Below are 25,016 nucleotides of genomic sequence, written 5' to 3'. Positions count from 1 at the left end.
CACAACGTCGAATGGTTGACCCACTCAAACAAGACCGATGATGAGGGGAGGTTCTGTCATGATTTCTCCATTGCCTATGACCTCACTCAGATTGTTCAGGAACCCACCCGTGTGCCCGACAATGACGGCCAGTATGCGAGCCTACTAGACCTTTTTCTCACAACTTGCCCTGAACTATGTTTAGTTTCTGTTCTGTCTCCTCTTGGATCTTCCGACCACTCTGTTGTATCAATTAAGATAAAAATGAAATGTAATATGTCCCCAGACGTACCTCTCCATCGTACAGTCTATCGATACACTAAGGCTGACTGGGATAGCTTCCATACATTTATATCTGATCTACCTCTGCATTCCATGTTTAAAAAGGATGTGTCCTCTATAGTATTAGACCTGACGGAATGGTTAATTGTAGGTATTGACCGTTTCATACCCTCGAAAAAGTTTCAGCAAAAACCTAACAGCCAGCCATGGTTCTCTCCAGAATGTGCTGCTGCCATTGCGCACAGAAATCACTTTTTCCACTGCTTCAAACGTAATAGATGTATGGAAACTAAAGCCGCTTTCAGGACTGCCAGCAACCATTGTAAGAAAGTAATAAAGAACGCAAGAGAGTTGTATGCTCAATCTGTTAAGTCCAAAGTAGCTGAGCAGCGGCTTGGTTCCCACCAGTTTTGGCAAATAGCAAACAGAATCCTGAACAGAAGCGTGTGCTCCATCCCAACTATTATCAATGGACCTGAGGTAATCTCGTCAGCATCAGACAAAGCCAAACTCTTTGTCAAAAACTTTGCAGCTAATTCTACCCTTTGCGACCAAGGCCGCCAACCCCCAATATTTCCTCCTGTATCAGAAAACACGCTATGTGATATACGTATATCTGTACGTGATGTTGCCAAGCTAATCAAAAACCTTGATTCCAGTAAAGCAACTGGCCCTGACGGTATTCCAATTATAGTACTCAAAAAACTTCAACCTGAACTAGCGCCCATACTTACAAAACTGTTTAAACGTTGTCTTAAGGAGAATAGTTTCCCATCTCCCTGGAAAATTTCATCAGTATGCCCTGTATTTAAGAATTCAGGTGATCGCTCATCCCCCTCTCAGTACAGGCCAATAAGTCTCCTGTGCGTCATGAGTAAGTTGTTGGAATCTGTGTTAAATTCAGAAGTAATCAACCATCTCAACAAAAATAACCTTCTTAGTGACACTCAATATGGTTTCCGTTCTGCTAGATCTACAGCAGATGTGCTTACAGTTATATCTCATAGGATTAGCAAATCTCTCGACGGAGGCCACATTTCTAGGGCAATTGCTCTTGACATATCTAAGGCCTTTGATAGGGTATGGCATAAAGGTTTACTTCATAAGATCTCTAGCTATGGTATAGCTGGAAATGTCTTCTCAATTATTAAATCATTTCTTTCTGATAGGTTCATAAGAGTAGTAGTTGAGGGGGCAAAAATCAGAAGCTCACAGTATTAATGCCGGTGTCCCTCAGGGGTCCATCCTGGGCCCAACTCTTTTCCTGATCTACATTAATGATCTTCCAAATCACATCCTTACATCATTTGTAGACATTTATGCTGACGACACTACCATTTATGGTAGCACATCTAAGACAGTAAACGACCAAGTTCTCTCCAATTCTCTCTCCTCTGATCTTGAGCACGTAGTACAATGGGGAAAGGAGTGGCTGGTTACTTTTAATGCATCTAAGACCGAGCTTCTCTCTTTACATCATCAACATTCTGATCCACATCTGACATCAATTGAAATGAATGGCTCTCGTCTTCAGGAGGCCTCAAGTTTTGACAAGCTTCTGGGCTTGACCTTTACTCCTGATCTTAAATGGAACACATACATCAAATCTGTTGCCAAGGCCGCTGGAAAAATGGTGGGATCTTTCTATCGATCTGGTAAATATCTCACTGCTGATGCTATTCTCTATCTATATAAGAGCCAGGTACGTCCAAGGATGGAATATTGTTGCCACATCTGGGCAGGAGCTGCTAGAAAGGACTTGTCCTGCCTTGATAGGGTTCAAAATAGACTTCGTAGCCTCGTAGGAGATGTCCTTTTCTCTTCCTTGCAACCTCTATCTCACAGAAGAGATGTTGCGAGTTTGTCTCTGATGTATCGTTATTTTCATGGAAGTTGTTCAACTGAGCTTTAATCTATGGTCCCCCTTCGCCAAACTTTCACAAGAAACACTCGTCTAGCTGTACACACTATCAATAATTCCCCCCACTCTCTATCTGTGCCTAAACCTAAACGTAGATTCCATGAACAAAGCTTCTTTCTTAGAACTGCACGCCTGTGGAATTGTCTTCCATTTTCCTGCTTTTCGGCTGACTACAATATGGTTGTGTTCAAGTTTAACGTAAATAAGTTCTTGATGAGCCGTTCTATATAAGTTATCAAATTTACCAAATTTTCATTACTAATGATTACTATATTGTCCAATGTCTACTGTACACTCTTTAACCCTTATCCTTGAGTGGCCTCTTGGCCTTAATAAGTGGTGATGCCTATGTAAAAAAAAAAAAAAAGAAAAAAGCTACACAGAATATTTTGCATTTCATCTACACTAGGATTCATCAGGCTTATGCGAGGATAAGCCTGATGAATCCTAGCGTGGATGAAACGCGGAATATTCTGTGTAGCTTAATTGCCATATATATTTTATAACTTACTACCTACGTATTGAGCACTTTCGTATATTAATTTATGTGATTAAATGAAGTAGTCATATATATGTGATTAAATGAAGTAGTCATATATATGTGATTAAATGAAGTAGTCATATATATATATATATATATATATATATATATATATATATAATAGAATATATATAAGTTATATGAATCACTAATTTCTTTTCTCAGATTCAACTATCAAACAAGTCAATTGAACATGTGGATCGTATATGAAGAAAGAGATAGCATGATACAAAAACAAACAAAAGAAAATATTGTAAAACCAACAAAGGAAACAATAAGACTAAGATCAATAGTTCTAACATTAATAACAATGATTCAACTTAAAATGAGATCTCTTTACAATGGGAACTAATTTTTCTTCATGCTCAAACCTACATTTATAGCTAACAAGATTATTATTAAGGGGACCGACATTTGCTCAATTTTAAATTAAATCTGTTTTTATTTTTGGTAAATTTCAAGTTTTTTTGTTTTTTGCAAATTTCCAAAAAGACGCAAGATTCTAAACATTTTGTTTAAAAATTTCTTAGACATAAAAAATACAAAATTCTTAGAAAAATCAACGCTTATCTTTATTAAATAAGGAAAATATATTAAAAAAAAAAAAACGTTTCATAAATGTATTCACATCTTATAAGGAAGCATACGGACAGATATTTGAAAAAAAATTTGAAGAAAATAACTACATAATGATGTTCAAGTTTTGTAAAATAAAAAATGTTAAACTTATAACAAAACACATTAAAGGCGAGGTAATTCCATTTCAAATTTAAAATTCCAGGATTTTATCCATAGATTCAATCTTGAAATTTTTCACAATTATGACACATATTAGTCAGTGTTCTTAAAAAAAAATTATATTTCCAATCGATTTTAATATTCATATATTTAATCCTAATCGATATTTTATTTTTGCTAGTCAAGGGGGGGGGTATTCTCACACTTCGATCTTATAAAACTGTCACTCATGGGCATCAGGATCATGTTTAATAAGATAAAATTTTTAACAGTAATCATATTTCAAGCATTTTCATTGACTAATACATCTGTTTTCCCTTTTTTGAGAAGAGATTTACCAACAGAATGGAAGAGAATCTGCACCTTGTATTATAATAAAACAAGCGCAGACTAGGAAGTAAAGGTCATTGGCATATGTAAAAGACATGTAAAGAAACTGGTTTCGGTTTCAATATTTGTAAATGAGGAAAAATATAGCTTCAAATACAGATGACAAAATCAAAATCTTTAAGTGGTCAAATTTTCATCTATTAAATTTCATATACAGTGTAACCCGGATATAAGAGACCCGGATATAGGAGAGGACTTTTCTTGTCCCTGTATTAATGTATATAAATTAGACCCGGATATAAAAGAAATCACTAGATATAAAGAGATTTTCTCTGGTCCCGTCCTCCCTATAAGAGAGTTGTTTTGAGTGACAGTGCGATGTCGTAAATCAGTCAAACAGAGGTGAGTTAGAGAGAGAGTGAAGTTCAATGACTTAATCTTGACAAGGTATGTCCAGTCTGTGACTGTAGGAGACATCCTCTGCCTTATGATTTTGCTTTGTGTGTCTAAGGGTAGCAGCGGTCGCTTTTTTGCCGACTTAGCTTGTTGTTGCACTTATCTGCACAGCACTTTCACTTTATCCAATGTTTTGTTGAGTCAAAAGTTTAATTTTGCCAATGAAAACCGTTTGCTTGCGACCATTGCAATTAGTGATGTCGGCATCTCAACGAAAAATGGAGCATTTCTGTATAGTTGGAGCTCATCGACAATGTCAAAATTAAGAAACTCAAACTGGCCGTTGTGTCCAAAAAAATACGGAATCGGTTATTCAACAGCAGCAAAAATTCTTAAGGAAGACAATTTCAGATCTTGCATGCAAATAAACAAAAAAAAACTAACCGCAAACGAAAGTGTCGATTCATGCACAAGGACGTTAACGAAGCGCTTACACAATGGGTCACGCAAGCATGTGCTCATGGTGCTACCGTCACCGATCACATCATTAAGCAGAAAACATCACAACTGGCTGTAAATCTTGAAGTTGATTTTGAACAGAGCAATAGCTGGCTCATGCACTGGAAGCAGGCCAATAACTTTTCGCCCAAAAAAATTTCATGGTGAATCAACATCAGCAGATCACAGTTCTGCTAACAAATGAGTGACAAATATTTTGTCGCAACTTTTTTGTGGATATGATCCAAAAGATATTTGGAACTATGATGAAACGGGACTTTTCTACAAAGCCATGCTATCTGAATCTTTGCAACTTGCAGGTGACGAACAGTCAAATGAGACAAAAGTTCTAAAGACAGACTCATGATGCTTCAGTTCACAAACATGGATGGCAGTGAAAAGCAAGCTGTAATTGTTGGTTAGCTGGCAAAACCATGCTGTTTTAAAAGTGTCAAAACTCGGCCGTTTTCTTACTTTGCTAATCGTAAAGCCTGGATGACTAGTCAGCTGTTTACTGACGTTATGAAAACGCTTGATCGAAAATGATTGCTCAAAATCGAAAGATTATTCTGTTTATGGACAATGCAACTTGTCATAAATTACTGCCGGATACAAATCTGTCAAACATCAAATTGTCGCTCATGCCACCAAACACCAGTCTCTTTCAACCTTTGGATCAAGGCATCATTTATTCATTCAAAGCATATTATCGTTGGGAAGTTGTTCAAATGCAAATTGCAGTGATCCTGTCAGTGCCGTTGTCCGAAGTGATCAAGCAGACCACCGTTTTGAAGGCCCATGATGAAACGAGCACTTTTCATGGTCAAACCGTCAATAATTTAAAATGATTTTAGTAAGCCGGCTTTGTCATTGGATCACAGATTGAAGTGGAAGAAATACTCGACGAAAATGATCAAATTTCTCCACCATCGGGCATGGAGCAAACAGATTTTGATGAATTTATCAGCTTCGACGACAGTACACAATGTTATGGAGAACTGAGTGACACGAACATCACACATGCTATAAAATCAGATTATCAAGATTTTGACGAAGATGATGATGCTGAAAGCGTATGTTTTGAAGTTTCTAAAAATGACAAACCAGTGCCAAATTCTCTGGCTGCATTGAATGCGCTTGAAACTGACAGCTTACTTTAAAACAAAAAGCAGTAATCCTGATGGCGCATTGAAAATGATTTACAGACTGTATGAAAGTTTTCATGATGTTAACAAAAAGATTTCTGTACAATCAAAAATGACTGACGTTTTTAAGAAAAAGCAATTTTTAACCGAATTATTTGTAAAAACTGATTGAAACTGTATTTTTGTCTGTTTTCTTTTTAATGTCTATAACTGTTAAATAAACTAGTGTTCTGTATGTAGAATGAAGTGTTATATGAAGTGTTCCCATACTTACCTAAACAAAATCGATTGAACCCAGATATAAAACCCAGATATAAGAGAAGCCGAGAATAGATACCTATATCCGGTTTACAAGGTATTATATTTTGTTAACCCTGAGCAAAAGCTACACAGAGAAGAGTAATAACACAGAATGGTGGTGTGATTTCTTAATGTATATCTTTCAGGATCGGCTGAGATCTTTAGTGAAGCTCATAGGTATTTCCAAACAACTAGTATATACATATAAAATACTTTATTCCTTGATTTTTAGAAATGCAATATCTGCTTAAGCAGCATAATTATATATGAAATTAACTAATCTTTAACATCTGGTTATCTATATACGCTCATTAATTCTTTTAATCCATTCTTTTGAAATTAAATACATACACGAACTTATAAGAAATAGGAGTTACAAATATATTTGAGATATTATCTGGTAAGATCTTTCATATCTTTATAGACATCTGTGTTCCTGGCATGTAAGTATTTTACAATACAATCATTTCCAGGAAAAGAAACGTAATAAGTTGAACATTTTCCAACTACTGTAAGAAAATATATCTATTGTATACTAATATATAAAAGGCATTTCGTGTGTGTGTGTGTTTGAATTCATTCCCTGTGGACTCCGAAATGGCTGGGCAGATTTCTTTTACAATTTCACACAAATGTACTTTATGTGTCTGGGGGTGTTCTTAGATAAGTTTTGTATTAGAATGCATCCAATGAGTATCAATAATGGAAAAAAATCCGATTAAAGAAGGAACAGTCTGATTTTGACCAAAGTTAACACCGTTACACAACCTAAAATCACAAGTGCATTTGAAAAGTTTTATCACTATACAAGCAGAAAGGCCTGGCATTAAAAATCAACAAAAGATTCTTTGATAAGATAGGGGTGCGTTTGAAATGAATGCTTCTATTTAGAACACAACTGAACCATGATAGTTGACTTTTGCATTTAAAAGTTGAATTCAAACCATTAGATAAAATAATTTTATAAGAGTCTCTACAGTGCAATGTGGACTACAAGGTATTATGGATTAAGTTACTGCGGGGAGACATATGAAACGTCCTCTCAATCACTGGTTGAATCCTCGATTACAGCAGGCGATCAATCGATTTTATTGAGAAATGAGTGATTTCACTAATTTTGATGACAATAAAAGTATTGAAAGTGTGGAACATTCGTTCATCCTCATTCAATACCGAAAAATGTCGGGTTTCCCTACTAGTATATGTATATATATATATATATATATATATATATATGTCTTTTTATAATTTATCATAACATATTTTGCCTTCTAATATAAACATTCAAACTTATATGCTTGTAAAAATGTTTGTTCTGTGACATTCAACATTATATATATATATATTGTTCTGTGACATTCAACATTTTATATATATATATATATATATATATATAGTTCTGTGACATTCAACATTTTATATATATATATATATAGTTCTGTGACATTCAACATTTTATATATATATATATATATATAGTTCTGTGACATTCAACATTTTATATATATATATATAGTTCTGTGACATTCAACATTTTATATATATATATATATATATATATATATATATATTGTTCTGTGACATTCAACATTTTATATATATATATATATATATATATATTGTTCTGTGACATTCAACATTTTATATATATATATATATATATATATTGTTCTGTGACATTCAACATTTTATATATATATATATATATATATATATATATATATATATTGTTGTGACATTCAACATTTTATATATATATATATTGTTGTGACATTCAACATTATATATATATATATATATATATATATATATATATATATATATATATATTATTCTGTGACAATGTTTTTTGAATTTCACAGAACAAACACTTTTACATGTATATAAGAATGAATGTATATATCAGAAGGCAAAATATATAAGTTATCATAAATTATAAAAAGATTACTTTGTTGTTTTTACTTAGATGATTTATATTTGGGAAATATACACCTGGAATTGCTATCATTTGAATGTTATTCAAGTCCCACAAATACAACCCTGGAGAGATAACTGTTAGATATTAGAAGATTTAATAAAATAATAAAAACAATTTGATACACATTTTTTGTTCACAATGTCAATAAATCAAGAACTTGTTCAACTATTATCAGTTAACTTGAAGAAAAGTTAACTTAATATCTCCTGCCAATTATTACTTGGCAGTAATAAATTTTTGTTTAGTTAAGTGCAGATATGAATTGTCAAGAAAGCAGTTTACAGCTATTCCTTTATTAGAAGTAAGTAACTGATCGATCAGTTTAATCATGTGAGAAATGGGAGATAAAGGGGAAATAAAGGTAGTCACTGAGAGATTTGTTACACCATGGGAAAGTTTTGAAAAATAGGAACGCTTAAATAATTTGTGCTTCCTCTGAGGATAATCATAGAAAGAAGTTGCAGTTAAGGAATAAATCAACCACCCCTAACAAATACCAATGTGCATAAACCGTGTGTTGCAGGTCAATATATATATATTTTTTTTTTTATAATTTCATAGCAATTACAAAATTTTTAAAATATTGACCTGCAATAAAGTGATACACACGGTTTATTTTTCCGTCTTCGTACACGAAAACCAAACAATATTTATAACTAGCAGGCCACCCGGCCTTACCCGGTTATAAAATATACTTAAATACAATATATTTTACTTCATGCAGATGCAATATTTGTTATAAAATCGTATTCCTGTCAGTTTGTTTAAAGTCTTATTAATATATGCAAAAAGGTAGAATTTTTCACATATAGATTCCATTCTGAAAACGGATTTTTTCCAATTTTATTTCTGTATAATGTGTATATCTATTCTATTTATTCAAAGAAAATCTACATTAAAGTAGTAATTTATTTTCATAATTAGCTCGACGTTATTAACCGATATTAGTAATAGAATTGTTTTAATTATTGCGTTTAGGAACATTATTTAAAATTGATTCATTTAATTTATTTTTTGATTATTTGCTAAAGTCGATATAAATAAAGTTTACTTCTGTTTGAAAACGAAAGTAACACTTAGTTATTTAAAAGATAAACAAGATATTTATGAATGCATTTCAAACTTTACTTGGCAGAACGTTGCTCACAGTTGGTCAGAGGGGCGCCTTTAAAGAGGAACATGTGTGTGTATATATTTGTGTGTTATATGATATAATAAAAAAATAACAACAAACAAAAAAAACAATCCGGTTTTTATTCGAAAACGTAGTCAGTCAACATACCAATGGTCAATCGTTGAATGTTGTTAAACAAGATTTTGACTAAAGTAAATATCAACAATTGATATTTGAATGGTTAAATACCATTTCATTCATGTATGGAATAAGTCACACAGAGAGTGGCAATCTTGGTTGAAGTGAGTGTCCCTAATGATGGAGATCTGAACAAGAGCTGAAAGAGAGAAACAGACCAAATATCAAGATCTCGTGTATGATACGAAAAGAAACTGGAATCTAAGGGAGATATCAATCATACCAGTTATTTATGCCACAGGGCTATGGAGAAGAACCTGAAGTCCTACCTAACTAATATTCCTGGAGAACGAAGTCCAAGAAAAATCCAGACAATTGCACTTAAGGGAACAGTGAGAATACTAAAAAGAGTTTTCGGTTGGTTTCAATAAAAAGCATGAGAATGTTGGCAGCTGGTTTGGCTTCCCCATACCCAGCATAACAACCTTCAAAGAAAGAAAATGAAAAAAATAAAAAAAGAGTGACAAATTTTTTTTAGAGCTAAATGAATTCGGCTATCATCTTCAAATAAGTTATTTTTTTACTTTAAAAAATTTTTACTTTAAAAAGTATTGACGCACTAAGTTTAGAAAGTCACATGGTAAATATTTTATAATACATTTGCTATGAAAATTCAATTCCCTACATTATAAAAAAAAAGAAAATCTCTTCGTTATTTGAGAGGTACGTATTTTATTTACTTTTGCTACAAAACTGTACTGGTACCAAAATATTAATTTTAATAGATTCCCACACCACAGGATATAATATCAAAAATTCAAAATATAATGTTTGCAGATTATAGTTTTACGTACTTTAAAAAGGTTGTATCGCTAAGTAGTTAAAAACCTATTTTTCGTTTTGTTGAAAACTCAACTCATTTCGAGTTTGTACACAACTTCGATATTACATTTAAGAGCATGTATTCTTAAAGCTTATCAATAAACTTTAAAAAGAATTATATTGGCAAAAAAAAAAAAGTTGCGTAGTTTAAAAAGGAGGGGGGGGGGCAAAAATGAAAGTAAAAATTTCAGGCAACACCGGCTCAATATCCTAGGTATATCAGGTGGGTTTAAATGCAACCCGAGCAATGTTGTGCAGTATAGCAATGATTTTAAAAGTTTTTTAAAAAATGACATGGGTGCCATCAGCTAGAATTGAAACCAAAACATTTAGCACTCCAACCTTAGCCAGTATCGTTTGATGGATAAGAAAGTTTAAAAATAAAGCAACTTCAAACTATGAATGTATATTTGTGCATGTGCAGAACTAACAGATTTAATCGATTTACTCCTGCCATGGTCAACTGTTTTCTTTTTTTCAATTTGAACCCATTAGCAGCTATTTTTACCGACTAAAAAACAAATTGAAAGTGTTTCACAGGTCTGAACAGCTTATATATCATTTTAAGTCTGTAGACCAAAAAATCAGAGGAATTTGGTATAGACTTTTTGCACACACACAGACAAGGGCACTTATGGGCATATGCTAGAACGTTTTCGTCCTAAACGTTACACAATTACACACAATATAGAAATATGCATAGATAGAATGGAGCATAATAGTTAAATGAACCCAATTTATATATATATATATATATATATATATATATATATATATATATATATATATATATATATAAGTTCGTTTTAATAATTATTAAATAGAAAATGTAGGCTTTTAATAGCAATGTCAAGGCAAGGAAAAAACTCAACTTTATAGATGCATAGATAACCATTAGATATATACTGTGGGAGGCGGTATTCATAATTTTACCTTCAATACTAAAAAAAAAAAGAAAAAAAAGAATCTTTTATACACACTAGTAATAAATGGTTCCATATGTTTCAAGTGAGAAACTTTAGAACTGAACAGAAAGCAAAGGAGAGATGGAGAACAGAAAGTGAAATTAACGTAATGCAATAGCTACATCAAAATCTAAGAGGGAGGAAGGCAAAAACACAAATACAAAATACATAAAAATAAAGATAATACACATTTATTTAGTAAAATAGGCATGATAAGTCAATGTTATATTTGTTTTTAATTTCATAGTATCATATTTATTTACGACTTCGGCATCGACCATATACCGAGCTGTTTTAAAAGACGTTGTCAAAACAATACAGTTAAAAACAAATACTTTTGACAACGCTACGTACCATTGCTTTGCGGTTCATAAAAATTACTTATTTCAGCTTAAGCTAGAATTTAATGAATAAGATGATTGAATACAGCTACGCTTACTACAAAAGTTTACTAAGAATGTTGGATTCAAATGAGAAAATATGTAAAAAAAAAAAAATGGTACGGACTGTCCCTTTTTCAGGACAACAATTAAGCATACACACATTAAGTGTAATCAACCGTAAAATAATAGATACCAATAAATATTGATTAAAGCTTCTTTCTTAGAACTGCACGACTGTGGAAATCTGTTCCGTTTTCCTGCTTTCCAACTGACTACAATATGGTTGTAAACAAGTTCTTAATGAGCCATTCCCCTTAAGTAATCCAATCTACCAAATTTCCACTATCAACGATTACTACGATATTTTCACACTGATTTCCGTACACTCATTAACCCTTATCCTCGAGTGGCCTCTGGACCTTGATAAGTGGTGACTGCTTTGTAAAAAAAAAAAAAAAACATTATCTTAACAAAATTAGTTCTGGTTTCATAACAATTTTGTTCACTTAATAATTTAATGACCAAACAATACGGTAATAATTAGGTTATATTGTATTAACTAATTTGGTTAGGATAATGAGTTTTCAATGGCTGAAATCTTCAATATTATAACTTAAATATTGCTATAGGTCAATGGTCGGAACATTTTTAGCACGTGACCCACTTATGGATCCTTTTCTGTGATCTTGCCTCCCTCCCCCACTCACACCATTATTAGTGTAAAAAGGTTCATCAATTAAGTATTTCTTGTGGTTGATGCAGTATTGAATGTTTTCTAATGTCAGGGTTCATGGTTGGCAGAGATAGCAATTTTAAATAGGTAATATCCATATAATCATTTGCAAACTTTTGATAGTGAAAATAGTGAAATAGTGAAAATAACCAATTAAAATTTAACTCTTCTGAGTAAAACATGGAAAAAATGAGGTGATAGCACTGTGGCTCATTAAATTCTAAATTTTTCTGTGAACCATCTGAAATGAAACCAAGTTAAGAATCTCTGCCACAGATAATGTATGGCTGTTTTTACTAAAATCAAGGGAAAAAATTAAGGATAGCATTTTTATTTTATTTATTCATTTTATTTTCAAAAGAGAGTAGAAACTGACCATTCAGTTTAATTTCGATATTCTCGTGACTCTCACTTCTCGTATTTTGTCCTTTAGGGGAAGTACTACTGTTTTCTGAATTGAATCTATCAATCCAACACTTATTGTTAGCTAGTTTTCGACCTTGATGTGGTATATTTTCAGTTCCTTAAATCAAGTGACTTCATGTCTTGTCTGGGTCGATTTCCATAAAAAAAAAAGAAAAAAACTTGATACGTTTTTAAGATCAAGCTATTACTTGCTTAGACACAATAGACACAAGATGTCACTTAGAACAGATTGTTGCTCAACGCCTTTATCTGTTGTGCCATAAAGAGTTCGACAATCATTGTTGAATTTTAAAACGGGGTTCCTATTTACAATGCCTCCCCACGGGACAGAGTTAGACACCAGGGTCGTTTTTTAACGTGGAGAAAAGGAACAAAAATAAAAATTGTCTCAGTCGTGAAGGATTTCTCCTCCACTGACATAGAACAAGAACTTGAAGTGCAGCATCTGAAGAACAGATACTACACTTTGATCTTGTCCCGAAGGCCAAGTCAATCGGGGTTACACCATGAGAAACGTAAAAATAACCAAGATAAAAATAGTAGTCAAAATGATCCAAACTATTTTATGCAATGTTTCTTATTTTGTTTTAGAACCTTAAACGACTGCCAACTTTTGGTAAACAGTTTACCAAAATATTGCCAAAAGCAATCTCAAATGTTTAGCACTTTTTTATTCAGTCTATTCTAATATGTAAGAGGCTGATGTCTTAGTGCTCATTCATTGCGTCAAGCCACGCCACATTTCCGGATGGCTTCAGGCATGTGCAACATTCCACACAGCTCTCCTTTTGGACAAAGGACCTCGCAAAAAACGTTTCAGACAACTAACAATTGTAGGGAGATTTTCTTTTACCATGCTCTTCCGGTTTTCCGAAATAGCTGCAGGTTCAGCTCTTAGCCCTTAAGGCCAAAGTAGAAAACTCTTAAAACTCAAAAATGTAGACAAGGTGAAAAAAAGGTTATTTCAGGATAGTTAAAAAGAAGGAGAGAAAGATATTTTATTGGGAAAATTTGTGAAGAATCCAATTAAAAATCGGCAAATCAGTTGTAGCAGATTGAACTTTCGACTTTTAAGAATTTATCAGCCAAATTGATATTGATCTTCTGTCTAGGAATCGCTGAGACTCGAAAAGACATTCATCATGATAAATAAATGCGCTTATTTATAAATGTGGTTTATGTTCTTTATAGTTGATGCATATTCCCAAAATACAGGTCATTTATTCAAGCAAAGAAAACATTAAATAAGAATGAAATGAAAATGAATCCTTTTACTATATTCTCATAATATATTTTAAAATAACCTAAACTTATAAAGTTTATTTTCAGATTTTACAAGTTAGACCATAACAGCTGACATGCCATACTTTGATTTTCACTCGGCAATTTTCTTGTCATTTTTGTACCAATTTATTTATTTTACTTTTGTTCATCCTAAATGAGGACACATTGCCACTGAAGCATAAGAGGCTACTGTGATAGGAATCAAATTTATAAAGAGTAACATGAGTGGGGTGTTGGGGAGCAAGTTTTTTGTTCATATTTGCCCCCTTTCTCAGAAACATCGCTAATGGAATATGAGAACTAAAGGACAAAATAAGGGAAGTGAAAGTTACGAGGCAGCTGAAAGTAAACCTTTTCCCCCCTCCCACTGTTATTAGCTGGAATCTATTTTATTTTTCTTCATTTTTAATTTTTTTAATTTAAAAAAAAAAAAAAAAAAATTATTCCAGTAAACAAAATTGCTAGAGTAGAGAAAGACTTCTAAGGTGCCGGTGTCTGTCAACATAAAACCAAATGATACCGTAATAATTAAATTAAGTTTTGAAAATAATATTTCCAAAATTATTCCATTATTATTGCGAAATAAAACCTAAAAAAATATTTTATGAATTAACTTTTTGTTAAGTATTTCATTAATCTCAGCAAATGCACTACTGTTTGTTTTTCTGCTAAACTGCTTCCACTTTCATTCAGTTTCATAGAATAAGAACGAGAAAGAGAGAGCACCAGAGAGAAAGATAGAGAGAGAGAGAGAGGGAGGGAGATAAATAGAAAGAAAGAGAAAGAGAGTGAGATAAAGAAAAAGAAAAAGAGAGCGAGATACTGAGAAAGAGAGATAAAGAGAGAGAGAGCGAGGTATAGGGAAAGAAAGAGAAAGTAAGATAAAGGGAAAGAAAGATAGATAAAGAGAAAGAGAGAATAGCGAGATAGAGAAAGAGAGAGAGAGAGAGAGCGAAAGAGAGAGCGAGAGAGAGCGAGAGCGAGAGAGAGAGAGCGAAAGAGAGAGAGAGATGTCAGTATTTTTGCAAATAGCTAGTCCATACTTATTCAAATACTTAGCTTCACTTAAAGCGGTACATTATTCTATGGTCATTTTTACAAACTAATACTACACCATTAAATATTAATTAACTTTATTTAACATAATGTCGACCATGCCAAATAACCTATTAAGATACAACACAATTTCTATTTAAAATGTTAACACGTTTGTATGTACCGGTGCGTGTGTGCCAAAACATGTAGCAATAGTTTGCATTTCAGTCAAACGCTTCAAAGAAATTAAATTAACGAACTTGCAGACAACAACAGATAGTATCAATCTCATTACAAACTTCAAACGCACAGTAACACTATGAGTCACTAATAGATGGTGATTTGCTTCAATATCCATATTTTGTCTTATTAAATGACATTCTGTCACTATTTCATACAATATTAAAAAATATTACTCAATTCCTATGCATAATTTTATTTATTAGTTTCAATATGAAGGTCTTACAAAAACAAGAAATTAAAGTGAGAACTTACTACATCTGATAATGTAAATGAGAAAAATAAATATATATGGGTCCAGAAGCAACTCGAGTTAAAGAAATAAATCCAAGTAGTTCCTATTTACAATGCATCCCCACGGGACAGAGTTAGACACCAGGGTCGTTTTTTAATGTGGAGAAAAGGTACAAAAATAAAATTGTCTCAGTCGTGAAGGATTTCTCCTCCACTGACAGAACAAGAAATTGAAGTGCAGCATCTGAAGAACAGATACTACACTTTGATCTTGTCCCGAAGGCCAAGTATCAAATAGTTAAGTAGATAAATAAAAAGTTAACATTAAATTGTCGTCGTCCATTTCATCCCTGTGAAATCATGAGTTGACAGCATCTATCCAAAACTACTAGGTCTCCATCGAGGGTCACAAAGTGACTACATAGAAAAGGTCAATTAAAGAGAAAACCCAAATCTCCGTTCTAAAATCTATATAAATAAAACAGTAGATGTATGTATGTCTGTGTGTCAATATTTAACTGATAAACTCTTAAAGTACTGGTCACATAACACTGAAATTAACAGGAAATAGTAATCATACACCAAAGATGGTTTATAACGAGTAAACTCTTTGTTTGGATGAATAAATAACGCGTATAGAAATATGTCGGCAAGTTGAAAGGCAAAAATGTTCATTTCAACTTGCTGCCATATTTCTATTACTTTTGCGTATGCACAAATTCATTCATAGCTTAGAGTAGTTTGATTTTAAATCTTTCTTATCTATCTATTGATAGCTCAAATGGTATGGAACGTGGTTGGAATGGTAAATGTTTTTGTTTTGATTCAGCATCCAAGCCATTTTTTTTTTAACTTTTGAAATCAGTATTATATATTAGGTACAATATAATATTCAATAGAGAATTAGCTCTGTAATAATAAATACAAAATCTGCATAAATTAAAATATATTTAAGCGAATTTAAATTACGACCCCACCCCCTAGTTATCTGATGAGATGTAAACTATGAGAAGTATTATATTATTTCACATTGAAACGCCTGGTGCCACCAGATCAGAATGTCTGAAGATACTTGCTTCTTGACCTAAAAATGCATCAAGTATTAATGTTATCGTTTTTTGTTTTTTTTTAATTCCCCCTTTGCAAAACTCAATGATGTTCTACATAGTAAAAAACAATTTCCTCTACAAAACAACCAAACCAAACTCTATGCATAAATATTGAAAGATATAAAGAATTTGAAGCATGAAAACCTTTTCCAAAAATATTGGATTTGGCATTAAATAATCAGATACAGGTCAATATGCTGTAAACCAAAATAGCCAAATCACACGAAATGACTGCAATAAAATGTTTATGCAAATGAATAGCTGGTATATTTTAAAGTAGCAACTGACGCTATACATTTGGCTATATTATTTACGGACATCATCATTTTAGAAAACCTCGAATTTAATGTTGTTTACATGACGTCAGTAACATAATCCTCTTTTACTTGGACAAATGCTATTGGTATTTAATTGCTTCCCCACGAGAGCAATATGTGGCACAGGGTAATTTTTAACGTGGAGGAAAACCAGTTCTCCAAAAAGGGGCATTCTGGTAGTGGGCAAAAATAAAAATTGCCTTAGTATATAGAAGGTTTTCTCCTACATTGACTAAGGACAAATTAACTTAAGTGTAGCATCAGAACAGATACTACACTCGGATCTCAGTCTGAACAAATGCTATTTAAAAAGTAAATCAAAGTTTTGTTTTCACACAAAAGATACGTTTCGATCCGTTAATAATGTCCATATTACAAAAGCATGACTTGATAAATTCTGATCCGTAGAAATGAGCTTGAATAATGAAACCCATAGATGCACTCCTCAGCGGTGAATGGTGAACATCAAACCATACAGCAAAGACTGATCCTAGAACTAATATTCAATATCTTGCGAATAATTAAAAATTTCCAGAATAATTTGTCGGATGTCAACTTGCAATGATCAGTAAAGTGGAAAATGTTCCTGTTCTGCTAACGGCATATGACCACAGGCATGAAAACGCTATCTAGTCACATGCATGTTCTGTCGTCATGCACACATTAACAAAATAACTCATGCAAATGTCGATAACTTGAACCAATCAGTAGTTTCCATGTGATTGATATAAGGTGAACGCCTAGAGCAGAGGCAGCTGGGCCGAGAATGAGTGGATACACTACATCTTGAAAAACGTATCCATCCACTTTAAAATCAAAATGTTATAAACAATATATAGTAATTTTTTTTTTTTTTTTTTTTTTTTTTTGAGGACTAGTTTCTTCTGTGGAAAGCAACTCTTTATTAAGTCACCCAAGAAGGACTTCTGGTTTTAACTGACCATTTGTCTGAAACATTAGCGTGTCCAATGTTGCGACCATGTAAATTTATTTATATTAATAAAAAACATATTTTGCCCTTCTTTTATTGAGCACTCTAAATAACCTCATTAAATTCATTAGTTATCACTAGGGCTATGACAACAGCATATTCTTTTCATCGTTTGACTCTCGACTATATATCCGACACAGACACAGTTAATCAACTGAGAACCACATCACTCTATATAAAAGCGTATAAGATATCAAGAGATACACACTCGAGAGTCAAAACAATGAAAAGAATATGCTGTTGTCCTAGCCCTAGTTATCACTCTTGAATACCTTTAACCTGGTGTGTGTATATATAAAATAAAATAAACGGTTCAATATATATGATTAATTAAACACAAGTTGCTATTCTTAACCATAGCTATGGGTAAATTGTTGATTCTTTTTCAAAGTTATTACTATATAACTGAACACTCTGAATCTATACGATTTTAATCCCACAGATTCCATATTCTGAAACAGTATCCATTGTGTTGTGCCAATAATGCACCCCTTATATATGTTTAAGCTGAAATCTCAAATGATATATCGATAGAAATATGGTTGGTGGCTGATCGCAAACAAAATAATTTTCAATGTCAGTTTACATAAATCACATTTTTTCAACTGTATATCAAATAGAGTTGTCAAAACTATTGACATTTCAATATATTTTTTTTATGAAACATATAAGTTTGATACCGAAGCAATAATAATGTTTGAAATTATTTTTCTTCCTTTACTTTTGTTTGTGCATTAGTTGTATCATCCGGTTATACAGCTATCCTTTTGATCTCAATCCCCCCCTCTCTCTCATAACCGGATTTTTACTCATTCGTTGGCATAGTAATTTGACCTCCTTTCCTTCTACTATACGGGTTAATTTCACTTTCGATGTTTATTCTTCCTCTTTATTATATTTCGCAATGTTCTTTCTCTTCTCTTGCTTTCTGTTTGGCTTTAAAAAGGCTATGACATGCAAATTCTGAGGTTCATTTATCAGAAGACTAACCTGGGTGCCCGGCATTGCCCGGGTGTTTGGAAATGTGTGTTGAACAAAAAAAAATAATTTGAAAACAGTGGTAGTAGGCAGGCAGGCTCAAAACCATACTGTGAAGGAGGAAAAGAACGTGGAAAAAAAATAACGTGACGTCTTTGCTGTTGTGCCCATCGCCAAACTGGAAGTGATGAATGTTTAAATTAAGGCTAGTCAATAGAAAAGAGGGGATGACTTTTGAAAATATCGGTGAGAAAAGCGACCCCTCCCTGTAGAAAAGTATACAGTTGATGGTGAAGGAATTAATGTTTTTAACCAATTTTTCGATATTTGTCGTTCGAAGGGTCGAGCTTTGAAACGATACCGATCTCATGAAAATCCGTCGCCTCTGTCGAAAGTTTTAGGCAAACATACATATATACATAAACAGACTGATGAGATTTATATTATAGACTAGCGGGGGGTGGGTACTCGGTGTTGCCCGAGTGTTTGTAGGTGTGTGTGGTTGTTAATGAAAACGTAAGAATAAGCGAAGTAAAAAAAAGAAAACATAAAAACGAAGCGAAGGGGGGGGGTAATCAAAACATAGATAAAAAACAAAAAAAAAGGCAAATGAACGATGTTAAATGTAAAAATCGAAAAAACAAAAAAGAAAACAGAAAAACGAACGTTAAAACCAAAATAAAAAAAAAACATGTGACAAATCGCTTAAATAAGCCTGTTTCGATATAAAAATTTAAAAAATCGGTGGGTACCCGGGTGTTTTTGGGTGTGTGTGGTCGGTCGGGAGTGTTAATGAAAACCTAAGAATAAGCGAAGTAAAAAAAAAAAAACAGAAAAACGAACGTTACGTGAAAAATGGCTTAAATAACACTGGTTCAATATTTGAATTTAAAAAATCGAAAAAAAAAAAAAAAAAAAGACATCTCACACCACGATTCGAACCCAAAACGTTTAGATCATGATCCAACGCTCTAACCAACTGACCTAACATGACGTACATGAAATTTAGTCAGTTCTTCAACTATTTAAACTAAATCAGGCCATGACGTCATCTGACGCATGCGTAGAACCTGTCGTCGTCATGAGGGGACAGTTTTTGTTGACCCCCCCCCCACCTGTAGAAAATTGTCGATTTCAGGGTGAAAAAATTAACGTTTTTGGCCAATTTTTCGATATTTTTCAGGCGAAGGATGGAGCTTCAATATGATACCGAGTTTGTGAATTTCTGTTCTGTCTGTCGAAAGTTTTTAGCGGACATACAAACATACATACACACATTTTCGCTTTATATGTATACTAGCAAGGGGTACCCGGCGTTGCCCGGGTGTTTTTTGGGGTATGTGAGAAAAAACAGGTGCCCGTGAAAAACAAAAATGAAGCCTTCACGACGCGCAATTGGAAAATAGTAAAGTGTTTAAAAAAAAACAGGTGCGCGTTTTTGATTGACATGACGGCGATAGGTATTCAGCAGTAAGCATTTTGTGCGGGACAGTTTTGAATGAGGTGAATAAATCGGTTTGTTTGTTTTTAAAAACCCGCTCCCTGTTTATTAGGAGGAGCGAAATGAAAGCTACAGTCTGATATGACGAAATCGACATTGAACAAACGTTACTTAGCTCTCTTGAGACAACTGGCTTTCGGCTTTTTTTATACCAAAAACCGAATGTAACACGTGCCGATGCGGGAAATGTCGAATAATTAACGTTTGAAAGTCAATAAAATTAAATAGACAGGCGAGCTCCGTGGGTAACTCTGAGATATTACAATTTATAGATGATATAAAAAGTTTTAAGAAGTTGTGAACCGAGCAAGCGCTTCTCTGAAAGAAGCCTTTTGTGGACATCGAGGAAAAGCGTACATACATACATACATACATTTTCGCTTTTATATATATAGATATAGATGATCTTACACCTCCCACATTGTTTTTTATTACTTAAAAGTAATATTCTAAACGATTTTTTATACTAGTGCTAGCAGGGTGACCTAACGTTGTCTGGGATTGAATGATGATCAGTAAATGTTTCACACTCGTATTATTTATTGCCACCGAAATCAGTTAAATCGCCCATTTTTCAACCAAATTGGTTGAGTGCCTGCTCTAGTTGGGGGACCAATTATGGTGCACTGGAAGGAAGCTCACCTGCCTCTCGCAGTCACTTAGTCAACAATACATTGTAGTTTACATTGCACTGTAAAGAACCTACTGTTGATTTTATAAAATTATCTTTTTATATATAACTAGCGTGGGTGCCTAGCATTGCCCAGGTGTTTGCAGGTGTAAAAGAAAAAAAAAAGTTTTGGTAGGCAGGTAGGCTCGAACTCAAAGCCTTGACGCGAAGGTGGAAAAGAAAGGGGGAAAAAAACCTGGTATCTTACAGCTCGCCCACGACATGACAGGAATTGAAAAACGTTCTAAATTTAACGATTAAAAAGTTGACACGCAGAAAATAAATGTGAACAAGTTCACGCAAGAGAAATGAAATCACACACTTAAGTTTCAGCTTTCCGCCATCATGGGGAAAATTAACTCCCATAAGAGGGGGAGCTCTGGCAGTATTTTAATGAATAACAATTGTCTGATATGAAGGGTATTCCTTACAGTGATCAAAGCTGATTGTCTTCAACACCTACTGGCCACGAAGGCCAGCAACTCAATTTTTTTCGAATCAGTTTCACTTTTCTACGAAAAAGCCAAACAAACATGCGGAGACCAGGAAATACCACAAAAATAGCGTGTAAAAGTCGCTCAAATAAAAGATAGATGCAACCTCCTTTCGTAAATCATAGATATTATAATCTAGGGAGTATATAAAAAGTTCTTAGAAACAGTGACTCCCCCCCCCCGCCCAAAGCCTTTGCTGGATATACACAAAAACCGCACACATTAATACACATTTTCGCTTTTATATTATAGATGGCTTGAATTAAAGTTTAAAATGCAAAAGTCAAGTATCATACTTCAATTATGCTCTAAACAGAAACATTCATTTCGAACGCACCCCTGCCATATCAAAGAACCTACTGTTGATTTTATATGCCTGGCCTTACTGGTTGTGCGGTGATAATTTAAGTTTAAAATGAAAAAGTCAAATGCCATGGTGCAATTGTGCTTTAAACAGAAACATTCATTTCGAATTCCCCCTATCATATTAAAGAACCTACTGTTAATTATGTCGATCTTTTCGGCTTGTGTGATAATAAAACTTCTCAAATGCACTTGTGATATTAGGTTATGTAAGGTGTTAACTTTGGTCAAAATTGCCTGTTCCTCCTTTCAGCAGATTATTTCGATTATCGCTACTTATCGAAGATATTCCGATACAAAACCTATCTAAGAACACTGCCAGGCACATAAAGTACCTTTGCGTAAAACTTCTTAAAACTCGGCCCAGCCGTTTTTGAGTCTATAAGGAACGAACTCACACACACGCATATAAAGTTTCTTTTATATAATAGAAGAGATCATATCGAAGTTAAAATTTTGGTCAATCTCAAGACAATAATACTAAGAGTTCTTTATAAAAAAGTAGTGAATAAATGGCTCACTTAATGAGAATCACTGATTAGATTCTGACTCCAGAATTTTATATTGAAGGAATACGTAGACTAAATGGAATAGAATAGTTTCAAATTTCAGAGCTTTATCTTCAAGGTTGACTTCATGATGAACTAACAATGCTACTTGGTGTTACAGAAAAGGATGGATAATAAAAACCAAAAAGTGTGTGTAACATACTTATTTGAAAACTCTTTCTTTCTCTGGCAATATAATAGAAAAAAAAAAAAAAGAGAGCAAGTAAGAAAGAAAAAGAAAATTGACTGACTGTTTGACCCAATTTCAATGTTTTTAAAACAACCAGTAAAAAAGAAAAAAGTAATTTTTCTTTTAGCCAGCATGTACTAATTTAATCTGTGATAATGGCAAGTGAATGGATATTATAGTTTTCTTTTTACCATAGTCAGCTCAGGCTCACATTGAATCTGATGATGTAAGTTTCATATCTTGTGTAGTTTTGAACTTTTAGTTGAACAGACACACACATTTTACTAACAACTGTACCCAGGGTTGGCCAGTATTAAATGTAACATTTTTCTAAACAGTTCACTTCTTATATTTAATTGGAATTCATTATTGAAATGGGTATTATTTATTAATATATTTATTGCGGATTATTATCTTCATCTTTCCTAGTTGTTGTTTCACAACGTTTTGGCCATCTATTCCTCTGGCCTTCATCAGATGGTAACCGCGACAAGATAGTTAAGTTAAAACTGCACGGATAGAGATTATTCTTTGTTTTAACGTCTCTATCAACTGCGCCACGGGCCCCCTTGTGCACAGTGGATAGAGACATTGAATCTCTATGGTTCCAGGTGAGAATTGTCTGAAGATGGCGGTTTCAATCCTACCCAAAGCCGGCCAGAGGCTTACTTGGCCAAAATGTGGTGAGACGACAACAACTATGGATGGCAGTAATTGCTGAGATTGCAGTTAGGAGATTCGGAGTTCCTATCCCGTCGCCATTATCACCTGACGAAGGTCAGAGGAATAGTTGGCGGAAACGTCGTGGAACAACAACAAAGAAAAATGAGGATAATAGTCTGCAGTAAATAAATTAAGTTCACTTCTTGTAAGTAATAAAAAAATACTCGAGCTGAGAGCAAAACCAAAACCTTAAGACAGTAAGTATGATAACCATTAGGCCAGCTTGACACGATCTTTAAAAGTGTTTTCAAACCTACTTACTCTTAACATAGAAGCTGTCATATGAACAATTCACGCATGCACAGTCGTAAAACAGTTGACAAACAGATAAAATCCCATGTCCCCCTCCCCACCCGAAATAACAATTTGGACCCCTTACCAGCCCTTTTTTCCGGATGAAAACCCGATTAAAAAGTTTTCCACATGTTTAAATGTCAAACATTTGCTGCATATATAGGTTAAGAGTTGTCCTCACACAAACACACACAGTCTCACTTTTATAGATATATAAATAAAACAACTTTATCTGAAAGAAAAAGAATAATCTCTATTCCTGCAGTTTTATTAACTTAACTAAAATAAAATCTTATCTCCAACAAAAAGATCAATATGTATAACTAGCGGCCGCGCCACGTCGGCACACACAACGCCGAGTCAAACACAAAATCAAGTACTCTCAAATCGTCTTACCATCAACACTTACTTCGTGAACTCAGAATATGGAAAATTCCCATATGCACAAAACATAATCACTTTTAAAACAAAAATACCTTAACTAAGAACTAAGGGTAAGGATAATGAGTAAACGTTGGATAAAATGATGTTTAAATTATTATGAACTTGGCAGGATTCGAACCTGGAATCTTCTGATCCATAGTCAGTCGCGTTATCCATTCTGCCACAAGTCCTGTCTGCATGTCGAAAAATGTTACCACGACTGTATACAGACAGTGCTAAATTCTGTTGATATGGGCAGGTAACTTTTTCGACAAAAACGAAACGGCTCCAAAACCCTTATTTCAGGCTTTTGTGTGACTCGGCGTTGTTCGTTACGAACCATATATAGATAAGAAACATTCTAGGGACTCACACCTTTCAGGGAAAAAAAAAGAATTTTTCAATTTGGTGCATCCGTTTGAAAGTTTTATTGGTATACACACATAAATAAACTTGTAGAATTTTATTAATAGTATAGATTAATGAAAGATAATCACTGCCCAAATTTATACGAATTGGCATGGCATGACCTTTTGATCAGCTTGATTCTGTTGTTGGTAGTGCACCCCCCACTTCCGATTCTTTTCTAGAATCAAGTACTTATAGAAGGGACCACTTGAAGGTTGCCAACATCATAAGTAAAAATAGTGCCACAGAACTGATTAGATTAAAACTTGGTACACCCAGGCCCTCAGTCCATGCTGTTATCTACTTTACAACCACCATCTCTCACATAATTGCATAGAAATAGTTTTATATTGAAATAAGAATACTGATAGAATATCATTTGCTTTTTGAACAGAAGGAACAGTTACCAAAAATGATTTTAATAATATTCTTAGACTTGACTGCTTATCGATACCGCCGTTCAGT

General features: G+C 33.6%; 1 protein-coding gene across 6 annotated transcripts in view; it reads right to left on the bottom strand.

Moving 5' to 3' along the window:
- LOC145284502 (uncharacterized) overlaps positions 1–25,016 on the bottom strand; it is a 424,059-nt gene that overhangs the window by 356,054 nt on the left and 42,989 nt on the right. The window lies entirely within an intron of this gene.

This window comes from Euprymna scolopes, chromosome 9 (genome assembly GCF_053919585.1).
Source record: "Euprymna scolopes isolate OS-2025 chromosome 9, ASM5391958v1, whole genome shotgun sequence".
In the NCBI taxonomy this organism is placed as follows: domain Eukaryota; kingdom Metazoa; phylum Mollusca; class Cephalopoda; order Sepiida; family Sepiolidae; genus Euprymna; species Euprymna scolopes.
The sequence above is the reverse complement of the archived record's forward strand: the minus strand, read 5'-3'. Positions and strand labels throughout refer to the sequence as shown.